Source organism: Ambystoma mexicanum, chromosome 8 (genome assembly GCF_040938575.1).
Source record: "Ambystoma mexicanum isolate Mex_15411 chromosome 8, UKY_AmexF1_1, whole genome shotgun sequence".
In the NCBI taxonomy this organism is placed as follows: domain Eukaryota; kingdom Metazoa; phylum Chordata; class Amphibia; order Caudata; family Ambystomatidae; genus Ambystoma; species Ambystoma mexicanum.
Window position 1 is genome coordinate 528,238,358 of NC_090929.1, and position 12,194 is coordinate 528,250,551.

Below are 12,194 nucleotides of genomic sequence, written 5' to 3' on the forward strand. Positions count from 1 at the left end.
GAGTCGGTGGAGGTGGGTGGGGTCGGTGGGTGCCTGGGGTATTGGGCATAGGTCATTTTGGGTGGTGGGACTGCATGTGGTAGTGGGAAGAGATGAGTGGCATGGGTGGGAGGTGTGAGGACCTGAGGGGGCTGCCTAGGGGAGTGGGTGGGATGGGTGGGAGGTGTGAGGACTTGAGGGAAGTGCCTGGGGTAGTGGGTAAAGGACATTGGGGGTGGAGGGAGGATGGCAAACTAGCATGGCCTGCCAGGGGTAGTGGGAGTAGGTGAGTGGGGTGAGAGAGAGGTGTGAGTACTTGAGGGGAATGACAGGGTTAGTTGGTGGAGGTCAGTGGGGGTGATGGCAGGTGGGCAAATTAGCAGGGGCTTGCTGGGTTAATGGGCAGAGGTCAGTGTGTTTGTTGGGAGAAGCGCAAACTGGCAGGTGGACAGAGGTGAGTGTGTGGGGTGGGAGGTCTGAGGACATGAGGCGGCTGCCTTTGTGAGTGGGGGATGGGAGGTACGAGGACCTGCAGGAACTGCTTGGGGTAGTGGGCAAATGTGAGTGGGCGTGCAGTGAGCGGAGGTTACTGGGGTTGGTGGGAGGAGGGCAAACAAGCATGGGCTTCCTGGGGTAGTGGATGGAGGCCAGTGGGGGTGGCTGACGGAGGGCAAACTAGCAGTGGATGCCAGGGGTAGTGGCCTGGAGGTTAGTTGGGTGGGTGGGAGGTGTGAGGAGCTGAGCGTGCTGCCTGGGTTAGTGTGCGGATGTGAGTGGGGTTTGTGGGAGGTGGGCAAACTAGTAAGGGCTGCCTTGGTGAGTAGGAAGAGGTGAGTGGGGGGTGGTCGTTGTGAGGACTTGAGGAGTCTGCCTGGGTGAGTAGGCAGAGATTAGTGGGGTTGTGGTGGATGAAGGACTTGAGGGGTCTGTATTGGGTAGTGGGTGGATGTTACTGGGTGTAGGTGCAAAGCCTTGAGGGGGCAGTCTGGGGTAGTGTGCAGAGTTGAGTGGGGTTGTTGGGAGGAGAGCAAACCTGCAGGGGCTGCGTGGGTGAGTGGGTAGAGGGTGGGAGGACTTTAGGGGGCTGCCGGGGGGCATGGGTGGAGGTGAGTAATGGTGTTGGGAGGTGCAAGGACTTAGGGAGGCTGCATGGGGTAGTGGGCAGTGTTAAGTGGGGTGGGTGGGAGGTTTGAGGATTTGAAGGGGCTGCCTGGGGTAGTGGGCAGAGGTCAGTGGGGGTCATGGGAGGAGGGCAAGCTAGCATGGGGTGTTTGGGGTAGTGGGCAAAGGTCAGTGGGTGTGGTGGGTAGGGGCTACCAGGGAGAGTGGGTGGAGGTGTGAGGTGGAAGTGGGAGGTGTGAGGACTTAAAGGGGATTCCTTGGTGAGTGGGCATAGGTGAGAGAGATGGCATAATGTGGGAGGACTTGAGGGGGTTCCCTTGGGCAATGGGAAGATGTGAGTGGGTGTGGAAGGTGTAAGGACTTGAGGGGCTGCCTGAGGTAGAGGGTGAAGATCAGTGGGGGCGGTGGGAGGATGGCACTCTAGCAGGGGATGCCTGGGGGAGTGGGTGGAGGTGACTGGGGGGGTAGGAGGTGCAAATACTTGTGGGGGCTGCCTGGGATAGCGGGCAGAAGTGAGTGGGGTGCCTGGGAAGTGTGTGGACTTGAAGGGGTTGCCTGGGTGAGTGGGCAAAGGTGAGTGGGGGTGGGTGGTGCAAAGACAAACTGGCATGGACTGCCTGGGGTAGTGGGTGGAATTTAGCTGGGTGGCCGGGAGTAATATGAGGACCTGAGGGTGCTGCCTGGGGTAGTGTGTGGAGGTGAGTCTGGTTGGTGGGAGGAGGGCAAATTAGCATGGGGTGCCTGTGTGAGTGACAGAGGTGAATGTGGATGTGGGAGGTGTGTGGACTTGAGGGGCTGCCTGGGTGAGTAGGCAGAGGCGAGTGGGGGTGGGTGGGGCAAGGACCTAAGGGTGCATGGGGTAGTGGGCAGAGGTGAGTATGGTGGGTGGCATGTTTGAGGATTTGAAGGGGCTGCCTAGGGTAGTGGGCGGAGATCATTGTGGGTTGTAGGAGGAGGGCAAACTATCATGGGCTGCTTTGGGTTGTGGCCGAAGGTCAGTGCTGGTGGTGTGAGGAGGCCAAACTAGCAGGGACAACCTGGGGGAGTGGGTGGAGGTGAGTTGGGAAGGTGGGATGTGTGAGGACTTGATGGGGACAGCACAGAGAAAAGAGGATCCGTAGATAAAACCCTCCCGTCCTCTGCACACCTTACAATCCCATTAATAGAAGGTTAAATCATTCATTAATGGAAGGAATTCAAACAATGTTATGTATTGTCTAGTAAACCAACAAAGAGAAACACATATTAAGTTTACTGTAGCACACAAAAGTGTTTAGTCATTAAATACAAACAAAAACAAATAAGACAGAGAAAGTTCAGTTCATCATAAAATGGCTGAAGTGTTTTGAGAATAATGATCTCTTCTTCCAGAGCCAGATGGGGTTTCTGAACTGTAGATTAAAGTTATAGGAGAGAACCAATAAGGCTATATTGAATAGATATGTAACTGAAAGTGATTGTAACAGAAGTATAGTACATAACAATATTGTCATGCTCAGCTCACATAATACTGGTTGTCATGCATGTCAAAAAAAAAAAACTCATCCGAAGTCACTACAAACGACCTATCTCGAGAATCTCTATGATGGTTACTAAGGAATGAAATAAATCTCAGCCTGGATGCTGGCTGGCATCTAATATTACCTCCAATGGTGTGACTATAGTAACAATATTAACACCCGAATGTGTATGCCTAATAGGCAGCTGAAAAAAGAACAAGGAATGAAGAACTGAGTATGTCACTCACCAAAGCGCATGGAACAAGCCGGTGATTGAGTTCTGTGGCTCAACGAGCTAGTAACTGACAGGACCAATGCGTCTCTGTGCAGAGTGGTCCCTTGTAGTGGAAGCTGTGATTCGGCTGACATACAGCAAAATCAGTGGATCTGAAATCGAGGGCCAAAAGTAAAAGTTGCAATCTAGAAATGCCAGTAAAGTGCTATTGAAATGGGAAGTAAACACGTAACTCGCCGATATGAAAAAATCTTGGGTCACATATGTGTTATCATACAGTGAAATTTCTTGAGCGTGAGACGCCGTGCATTAATAGTGGCATCAAAGAGCGATGCAGTGTGTCACATGAAAAACTGCAAAAGAAACGAGGTGATTGATTTAGAAGAGTTGGAAAGAATGCATCCAGTTAAAGTCAGGTGTAGTACATCTATGGTGTGTGCCCTACAGGGAAAATGATTTACAGTCTATTTTAGTGTTGCGTGAATCAGATTGTGGATATGCTCGCCCGTGGATGAGAATTCTGGGGAAATCTCCTCCGTGCGGTGGGCTTCGTCGGAGGTAACCACTGGAAACAGTTGCTATGAGAAAGACGCAAGCTCCCTAGAGCGTGCCCCTGGCATTCACAACGTGATGAATACAAGATTGGTAAGCACTGAAAGAGGACTAGAATCCCGTGTGGAGTCAGGTAAAAGAGAATGTCGTGAGGGCGGCCATAGTGGAGTGGATACCAAAAACATGTTTTGTCAGTCTAGTTAAAATGTACCCGCATGGGAGTCAGGGCAGAATTAATTGAAATAGAAGATAGTAACAAAGTTAACCAGAATAATAATGATGCAACAGAAAATTAAAAGGAATGGTATTCAAAGAAAAAAGTGACAGGACATACGTGGTAAAAACAGATGATCGTGACATGTTGGTGGTGACTTCGGATTTACATATAATTTGAATACAGTTACACAACAAGGTATTGTTCAATTGGAATATGTCTTACTGAGTAACGTTATGGGTTATAAGATGTTTGGTATCCTGAGGTCAACAACAGAGTCTGATTGGGTGACAATTGAGTTGCTTAGAGTTGCTAACATTTTTGGTTTAACAGAACATTTCCATTAAAAAAAAAACAGAGAAGGTACTTATAAATGGAGGGTACAAATGATGATGGAGTCTTTAATATTAGGTCATTTATGGATTCATTGTTGTGATGATGATTCAGTGAAGAGCATTCAAAAGATAGAGGTGAACAAGAGGTCACAAATCCACCATACTATCGTGCAGACAAATAGCATAGCTCTCAACTCACCCGCATTTGGTGGGTGTCACCCGCCTTGCAAAGGGCTGACTCACCCGCCAAGCCTCCTGCACGCCCATTCATTCCAATGGGCGTCTCACCCGCCAAAAACAAAATCGGGTGATTTCACCCGCCTTTGCGAGATAAATGGTTGAGAGCTATGAAATAGGGTAACCAGTTCACACAAAACATTTCAATGAAAATTCATCATTCAACCCTCTAGGGAATAGGGTGTCAAGGTAGTGTATCAAAAAATGTTCTCTGTGGGATAGAGGGGGATGCCTGTGAGAGTGGGCGTAGGTGAGTGGAGGTGGGGGGTGAGGGGACTTGAGTTGGTTCTCTGGGATAGCGGGCAAAGGTGAGTGGGGGGTGGAAGGTGCAATGGCTTTAGTGGGCTTCCTGAGGTGTGGGCAGAGGTGAGTGGGCTGGGTGGCAGGTGTGAGGACTTTAGGGACTGTCTGGGGTAGTGGGTGAAGGTCAGTGGGGGTGGTGGGAGGAGGACACTCTGGCAGGGAATGCCTGGGGGAGTGGGTGGAGGTGACTGGGGAGGTAGGAGGTGCAATGACTTGAGAGGCTCCCTAGTGTAGTGGGCAGAGGTGATTTCGAGGTGTGGGATTTGTGAAGACTTGAGGGGGCTGTCTGGGGTAGTGGGCAGAGGTCATTGAGTGTGGTAGGAGGAGGGCAAACTAGCATTGGATGCCTGAGGTAGTGGGTGGAGGTCATAAGGGGTTGTTGGAGGAGGACAAACTAATTGGGGTTGTCTGGGCGAGTAGGCAGAGGCCGGTTGGGTTGATGGGAGGAGGGCAAACTAGCATAGGCTACCTTGTGTAATGGGTGGAGGTCAGTTTGGGTGGAAGGAGGAGGGCAAGCTAGCAGTGGCTGCATGGAGTAATAGGCAAAGGTGATTGGGGTGGGTGGGAGGTTGGAGGACATGTGGGCTGCCTGGGGTAGTGGGCAGAGGTTGGGGTGATGGTGGGAGGAGGGAAAACTAAAAAAGGCTGCCTGGGTGAGTGGGCGGAGGTGAGTGGGGGGGTGGGAGGTGTTAGCACTTGAGGGGGCTCTCTAGGTGAGTTGGCAGAGGTGAGTGGGGGCGGTTGATGTGAGGGTTTGTGGTAGCTGCCTGGGGTAGTGGGCACAGGTGAGTTCCGGATGGGAGGTGTGAGGACTTGAGGTGGCTGCCTGGGGTACTGGACGGAGTTCAACGGGTGTTGTGGGAGGAGGGCAAGAAGCATGGGATACCTGGAGTAGTGGGCAGAGGTCAGTGCCGGTGCTGGAAGGAGGGAAAACTAGCAGGGGCTGCCTGGGGTAGTGGACAGAGGTCAGTGGGGGTGGTGCAAGGAGGGAAAACTAGCATAGGCTGCCTCAGGTAGTGGGCTGAAGTTAGTCAGGGTAGTCGGAGGAGGGCAAACTAGCAGGGGCTGCCTGGGGGAGTGGGCGAAGGAGAATAGGGGTTGTGAGGTGTGAGGACTTGTGGGGGATTCTTGAGGTAGTGGGTGGATGTCAGGGGGTGATGGGAGGAGGGCAAAAGAACAGGGGAAGTCTGGGTGAGTAGGCAGAGGTAAGTGGGGGTGGTGGGGGTTTGAGGACTTGAGGGGTCTGCCTGTGTGAGTGGGCGGAGGTGAGTCGGGTGGGAGGTGTGTGGACTTGGGTAGCTGCCTGGGCTAGTGGGCAGAGGTCAGTTTCGGATGGGAGGTGCAAGGACTTGAGGGGGATGCGTGGGTTAGGGGTGGAGGTGAGTGGGGTGGGTGGGTTTTGTGAGGACTTGAGGGGGCTGCCTGGGGTACTGGGCAGAGGTCACTGGGTGTTGCGGGAGGAGGGCAAACTAGCATGGGCTACCTGAAGTACAGGGCGGAGGTCAGTGGGTGTGGTGGGAGGAGGGCAAACCAGCATGGGCTGCCTCACGTATTGGGCTGAGGTTAGTTGGGGTGGTGAGAGGAGGGCACACTATCAGGGGCTGTCTGGGTGAGGGGGCAGAGGTGAGTCAGGGGTGGGAGGTGTGAGGACCTGAGGCTGCTGGCATGAGTGGGTGGAGGTAGGTTGGGGTGGGAGGTGTGTGGACTTGAGGGGGCTGCCAGGAGTAGTGTGCAGAGGTGAGCGTTGTTGGCAGGTGCAAGGACATGACAGGGTAGCCTGGTCTAGTGGGTAGAGGTGAGTGGGCTGGATAGGAAGTGTCAGAACTTGAGGGGGCTGCCTGGGGTAGTGGGTGGAGGTCAGTGGGGCTGATGGGAGGAGGGCAAACAAGCATGGGCTACCTGGAGTAGTGTTCGGGGGTCAGTGGGTGGAGGTCAGTGGCGTTGGTGCGAGGAGGGCCAACAAGCAGGAGCTGCCTTTGGCAGTGGGCAAAGGTGATTGGGGGTAGGAGGTGTGAGAACTTGAGGGGGTTCTCTGCGGTAGTGGGTGCAGGTTGGTGGGGTGGTTGGGGGTGTGAGAACTTGAGGGGTCTGCTTGGTTTAATGGCAGAGGTCAGTGGGGGTGGTGAGAGGAGGGAAAACTACCAGCGGCTGCCTGGTGTGTGGGCAGAGGTGAGTGGGGGTGGTTGGTGTGAGGACTTGTGGTAGCTGCCTGGGGTGGTGGGCAGAGTTGAGTTTCAGATGGGAGGTGTGAGGACTTTAGGGGGCTGCCTTTGGTACTGGGCAGAGGTCAGTGGGTGTTGTGGAAGGAAGGCAAACTAGCATGGGCTACCTAGAGTAGTGGGCAGAGGTCCATGCGGGCGTTGGAAGGAGGACAACCTAGCAGGGGATGCCAAGGGGAGTAGAAAGAGGTCAGGCGGGATGGTGGGAGGAGGGAAAACCAGCATGTGCTGCCTGGGGTAGTGGGCAGAGGTCAGTGGGGGTGGTGGGAGGAGGGCGAACTAGCATAAGCTGCCTCAGGTAGTGGGCTGAGGACAGTCAGGCTAGTCGAAGGAGGGCAAACTAGCAGGGTCTGCCTGGGGGAGTGGGCGAAGGTGAATGGGGGTTGTGAGGTGTGAGGACTTGAGGGGGATTCTTGGGATAGTGGGCAGATGTCAGGGGTTTGTGGGAGGAGGGGAAACAAGCAGGGGCAGTCTGGGTGAGTAGGCAGAGGTGAGTGGGGGGGTGGGAGGTGTGAGGACTTGATGGAGCTGCCTGGGTGAGTGGGCGGAGGTGAGCGGCGGGTGGGAGGTGCGTGGACTTGGGTAGCTGCACAGGCTATAGGGCCGAGGTCTGTTGGGGTAGTCGAAGGAGGGCAAACTAGCAGGGGCTGCGTGGGGGAGTGGGCAAACGTGAATGGGGCTGTGAGTTGTGAGGACTTGCGGGGGATTCTTGGGATGATGGGCAGAAGTCAGGGGTTGGTGGGTGGAGGGCAAAAAAGCAGGGGCAGTCTGGGTGAGTAGGCAGAGGTGAATGGGGGTGGTGGGAGGAGGGAAAACTACCAGGGAATACCTGGGTGAGTGGGCAGAGGTGAGTGGGGGGTGGTTGGTGCGAGGACTTGTGGCAGCTGCCCAGGTTAGTCGGCAGAGTTGAGTTTCAGATGGGAGGTGTGAGGACTTGAGGGGGCTGCCTTTGGTACTGGGTAGAGGTCATTGGGTGTTATGGGAGGAAGGCAAACCAGCACGGGCTGCCTGGGGTACTGGGCAGAGGACAGTGGGGGTGGTGGAAGGAGGGCAAACTAGCAAGGGCTGCCTGGGGGAGTAGACAGAGGTCAGGCGGGATGTGGGAGGAGGGCAAACCAGCATGGGCTTCCTGGGGTAGTAGGCAGCGGTGACTGGGGGGGTGGGATGTGTGAGGACTTGATGGGGCTGCCTGGGTGAGTGAGCGGAGGCGAGTGGGGGGTGGGAGGTGCGTGGATTTAGGTAGCTCCCCGGGCAATAGGGCCGAGGTCAGTCAGACTAGTCGAAGGAGGGCAAACTAGCAAGGGCTGCGTGGGGGAGTGGCCGAAGGTGAATGGGGGTTGTGAGGTGTGAGGACATGTGGGGGATTCTTGGGATAGTGGGCAGATGTCAGGGGTTGGTGGGAGGAGGGCAAACAAGCAGAGGCAGTCTGGGTGAGTAGGCAGAGGTGAGTGAGGGAGTGGGAGGTGCAAGGACTTGAGGGTGATACCTGGGTGATGGGGCAGAGGTGAGTGGGGTGGGTGGGAGTTGTGAGGTCTTGAGGGGGCTGCCTCGGGTACTGGGCGGAGGTCAGTGGGTGTTGTGGGAGGAGGACAAACTAGCATGGGCTACCTGGAGTACTGGGCAGAGTTCAGTGGTGGTGTTGGAAGCAGTGCAAACTGGCAGGGCAGCCCTGGGGAGTAGACAGAGGTCAGGCGGGGTGGTGGGAGGAGGGCAAACCAGCACATGCTGACTGTGGCAGTGGGCAGAGGTCAGTGGGGGTGGTGGAAGGAGGGCAATTAGCAGGGGCTGCCTGGGGGAGTAGACAGAGGTGAAGTGGGGTGGTGGGAGGACGGCAAATCAGGACAGGCTGCTTGGGGTAGTGGGCAGAGGTGAGTGGGGGGTGGGACGTGTGAGTACTTGATGGGGCTGCCTGGGTGAGTAGGTGGAGGTGAGTGGGGGGTGGAAGGTGCGAGGACTTGGGTAGCTCCCCGAGCTATAGGGCCGAGGTCAGTCGGGCTAGTCGAAGGAGGGCAAACTAGCAGAGGCTGCTTGGGGGAGTGGCCGAAGGTGAATGGGGGTTGTGAGGTGTGAGGACTTGTGGGGGATTCTTGGGATAGTGAGCAGATGTCAGGAGTTTGTGGGAGGGCAAACAAGCAGGGGCAGTCTGGGTGAGTAGGCGGAGGTGAGTGAGGGGGTGGGAGGTGCAAGGACTTGAGGGGGATACCTGGGTGAGGGGGCAGAGGTAAGTGAGGTGGGTGGGAGTTGTGAGGACTTGAGGGGGCTACCTCGGGTACTGGGCAGAGGTCTGTGCGGTTGTTGGAAGGAGGGCAAACTAGCAGTGGCTGCCGGGGGTAGTAGAAAGAGGTCACGCAGGATGGTGGGAGAAGGGCAAACTACCATGGGCTACCTTTAGCACTGGGCAGAGTTCAGTGGGGGTGTTGGAAGCAGTGCAAACTAGCAGGGGCAGCCCTGGAGAGTAGGCAGAGGTCAGGTGGGGTGGAGGGAGGAGGGAAAAACAGCATGGGCTGCCTGGGTTAATGGAAGGATGTAAGTGGGGGTGGTAGGAGGAGGACAAACTAGCATAGGCTGCCTAGGGTATTGGGCTGAGGTCATTCGGGGTGGTGGGAGGAGGGCAAACTAGCAGGGCCTGTCTCTGTGAGTGGGCAGAGGTGAGTCAGGGGTGGGTAGTGTGAGGACTTGAGGGGGCTGCCTTGGTGAGTGGGCAGAGCTAAGTGGGGGTGGGAGGTGCGTGGACTTGAGGGGGCTGCCAGGAGTAGTGTGACAAGGTGAGCGTTGATGGGAGGTGCAAGGAAGTGAGATGGTAGCCTGGGTAGTGGGCAGAGGTGATTGAGATGGATGGGAGGTGTCAGAACTTGAGGGGGCTGCCTGGGGTAGTGGGTGGAGGTCAGTGGGGTTGATGGGAGGAGGGCAAACTAGCATGGGCTGCCTGGAATAGTGGGCGGGGTCAGTGGGTGGAGGTCAGTGGGGTTGGTGGGAGGAGGGCAAATTAGCAGGAGCTGCCTGGGGCAGTGGGCAGAGGTGATTGGGGTGGGAGGTGTGAGAACTTGAGGGGGTTCTCAGTGGTAGTGGTTGGAGGCTGCTGGGGTGGTTGGGGGTGTTAGAATTTAAGGGGTCTGCCTGGGTTAGTGTCGGAGGTCAGTGAGGGTGGTGGGATTCAGGGAAAACTAGCATAGGCTGCCTAGGGTTGTGGGTGGAGGTCCGTGGGGGCGTTGGGAGGAGGGCAAACTAGCAGGCGCTGTCTGGGGCAGTGGGGGTGGTTCAGAGTAGGGCAAACTTGCCCAGGCTGCCTCAGGTAGTGGGCTGAGGTTAGTCAGGGTGGTGTGAGGAAGGCAAACTTGCATGGGCTGCCTGGGGAAGTGGGTGCAGTTGAGTGGGAGTTAGGAGGTGTGAGGACTTGTGGGGAATTCCTGGGGTAGTGGGCAGAGGTCAAGGGGGATGGTGGGAGGAGGGCAAACTAGCAGGGGCTGTCTGGTTGAGTGGGCAGAGGTGTGAATGGGGGGTGGAAGTTGTGAGAAGTTGAGCAGGCTGCCTGGGTGAGGTGGCAGAGGGGAGTAGGGGTTGGCAGGTGCATGGACATGAGGGGGCTGCTGGAGGTAGTGGGCAGAGGAGCGTGGTGATGGGAGGTGCAAGGACTTGAGAGGGTAGACTAGGGTAGTGGGCAGAGGGTCTGGTGGGAGGAGGGCAAACAAGCATGGACTGCCTGGAGTAGTGGGTAGGGGTCAGTAGGTGGAGGTCAGTGGGGTTGGTGAGAGGAAGGCAAACTATCAGGGGCTGCCTGGGCAGTGGGCAGAGGTGATTGGGTGGTGGTGGGAGGAGGGCAAACTAGCAGGTGCTGCCTGTGGTAGGGGCCAGAGGTCAGTGGGGGTGGAGGAAGGAAGGCATACTAGCAGGGGGATCCTGGGGTAGTGGCCAGAGGCCAGTAGGGGTTTTGGGGGAGGACAAACTGGCATGGTCTACTGGGGGTAGTGAGTGGAGGTAATGGGTTGGTGGGAGGAGTGCAAATTAGAGGGGCTACCTGTGGGAGTGGGCAGAGATGAGCTGGTGGTGGGAGGTGTGTTGACTTGAAGGGGCTGCCTGGGGGAATGGGTGGAGGTGAGTGGGGGTGGTGTGAGATGCAAGAACTTGAGTGGGCTGCATGAGGTTGTGGGTGGAGGTGAGTGGGGGGGTTGGAGGTGTGAGAACTTGAGGGAGCTGCCTGGGGCAGTGGGAGAATGTGAGTGGGGGTGGTGTGAGCACATGAGGAGGCTGCCGGGGGAGTGGGCAGAAGTCGGGGGGGTCCTAGGTGTGAAGACTACTTGAAGGGGCTGCCTGGGGGAGTGCGCGGAGGTGAGTGGGTGTGGTGCGAGTTGTAAGGACCTCAGGGGCCTTCTATGACTTAAGGGTGATGGCTCTCAGTTCCGGTGCCACTTGAACTTAGGGATGACCATCTACAGTTTTGCCGGGGTGCTGACTTGAGTTATAGGGGACGGTTCACAGTTTTGCAGGATGCTGGGGATGGTTCACAGTTTCATGGGGTGCTGGTTGTTGTTGCAGGGGACGGTCTGCATTTTTGCAGGGGTGCTGCTTTCAGTTATGGGGGAAGTGCTGTAGTTTCACTGGGCTGCTAACTTTAGTTACACGGGGCGTTCCGCAGGTTTGCCCGGACGATGACTTGAATGATGGGGGATGGACTGCAGTTTAGCTGAAATGCTGACTTTAGTTACGTGTGACAGTCCGTAGTTTTGCCGGGGTGCTGCTTTCAAATGCTGTATTTCTCAGTGAGGTATCTTGAGGACACCAGGGTGACAGCCTTTTAAATGATGCAGCAGGATTTTTAAATGATACGTGTTTGCAACGGGGCCAGTGCAGTTCGATGAGGGTCCGGTGATGTTTTCTGAGATAAAGGGTTTGGTTTTTCACAGGAGAAAGAGAGTTGGTACCAAGCTGATTGTGTCTTTCTTACTATGTGCTGTTTGAAGAAGAGGTGTCTGTCAATGTCGAACCCAAGGGACTTGGTACAGGTGGCCGGCTGCGGTGTGAAGCCCTCGAGGTGCATCACAGCAAGCCAGTTCTGGTTGTCTGGGTGTTCAGTGTTATTGGTCAGCAGTAGGAATTCAGTCTTGGAGGGGTTGATCTTCATGTAAGCACTGGACATCCAGGACTGGATCAATGAGAGTCAGGCCTTGAGCCTGTGTTTGTCTTTGATGGCGGATATCTTGAGATAGAGCTGTGTGTCACCTGCATATTGTGGAAGTGGATTTTATATGCAGCAAGGAGGTTTCCAAGTGGTTTGAAGTAAAGATTGAAGGTCACAGGGGAGAGAATGGATCCTGCGGGACTTCATAAGGGATGGGTAGAGTTGGTGAACTGTAGGAATCAACTTGCACAAACTGGTGCCAATTAGCAAGGTACAAATTGAACCAGCTGAGGACAATCTCACTGATCCCCATGTGGTAACGTAGATTGTCGGTGAGTGTCTGATGGTCTACTGTGTCAAATGTTTTTGCGAGATCAAGGATA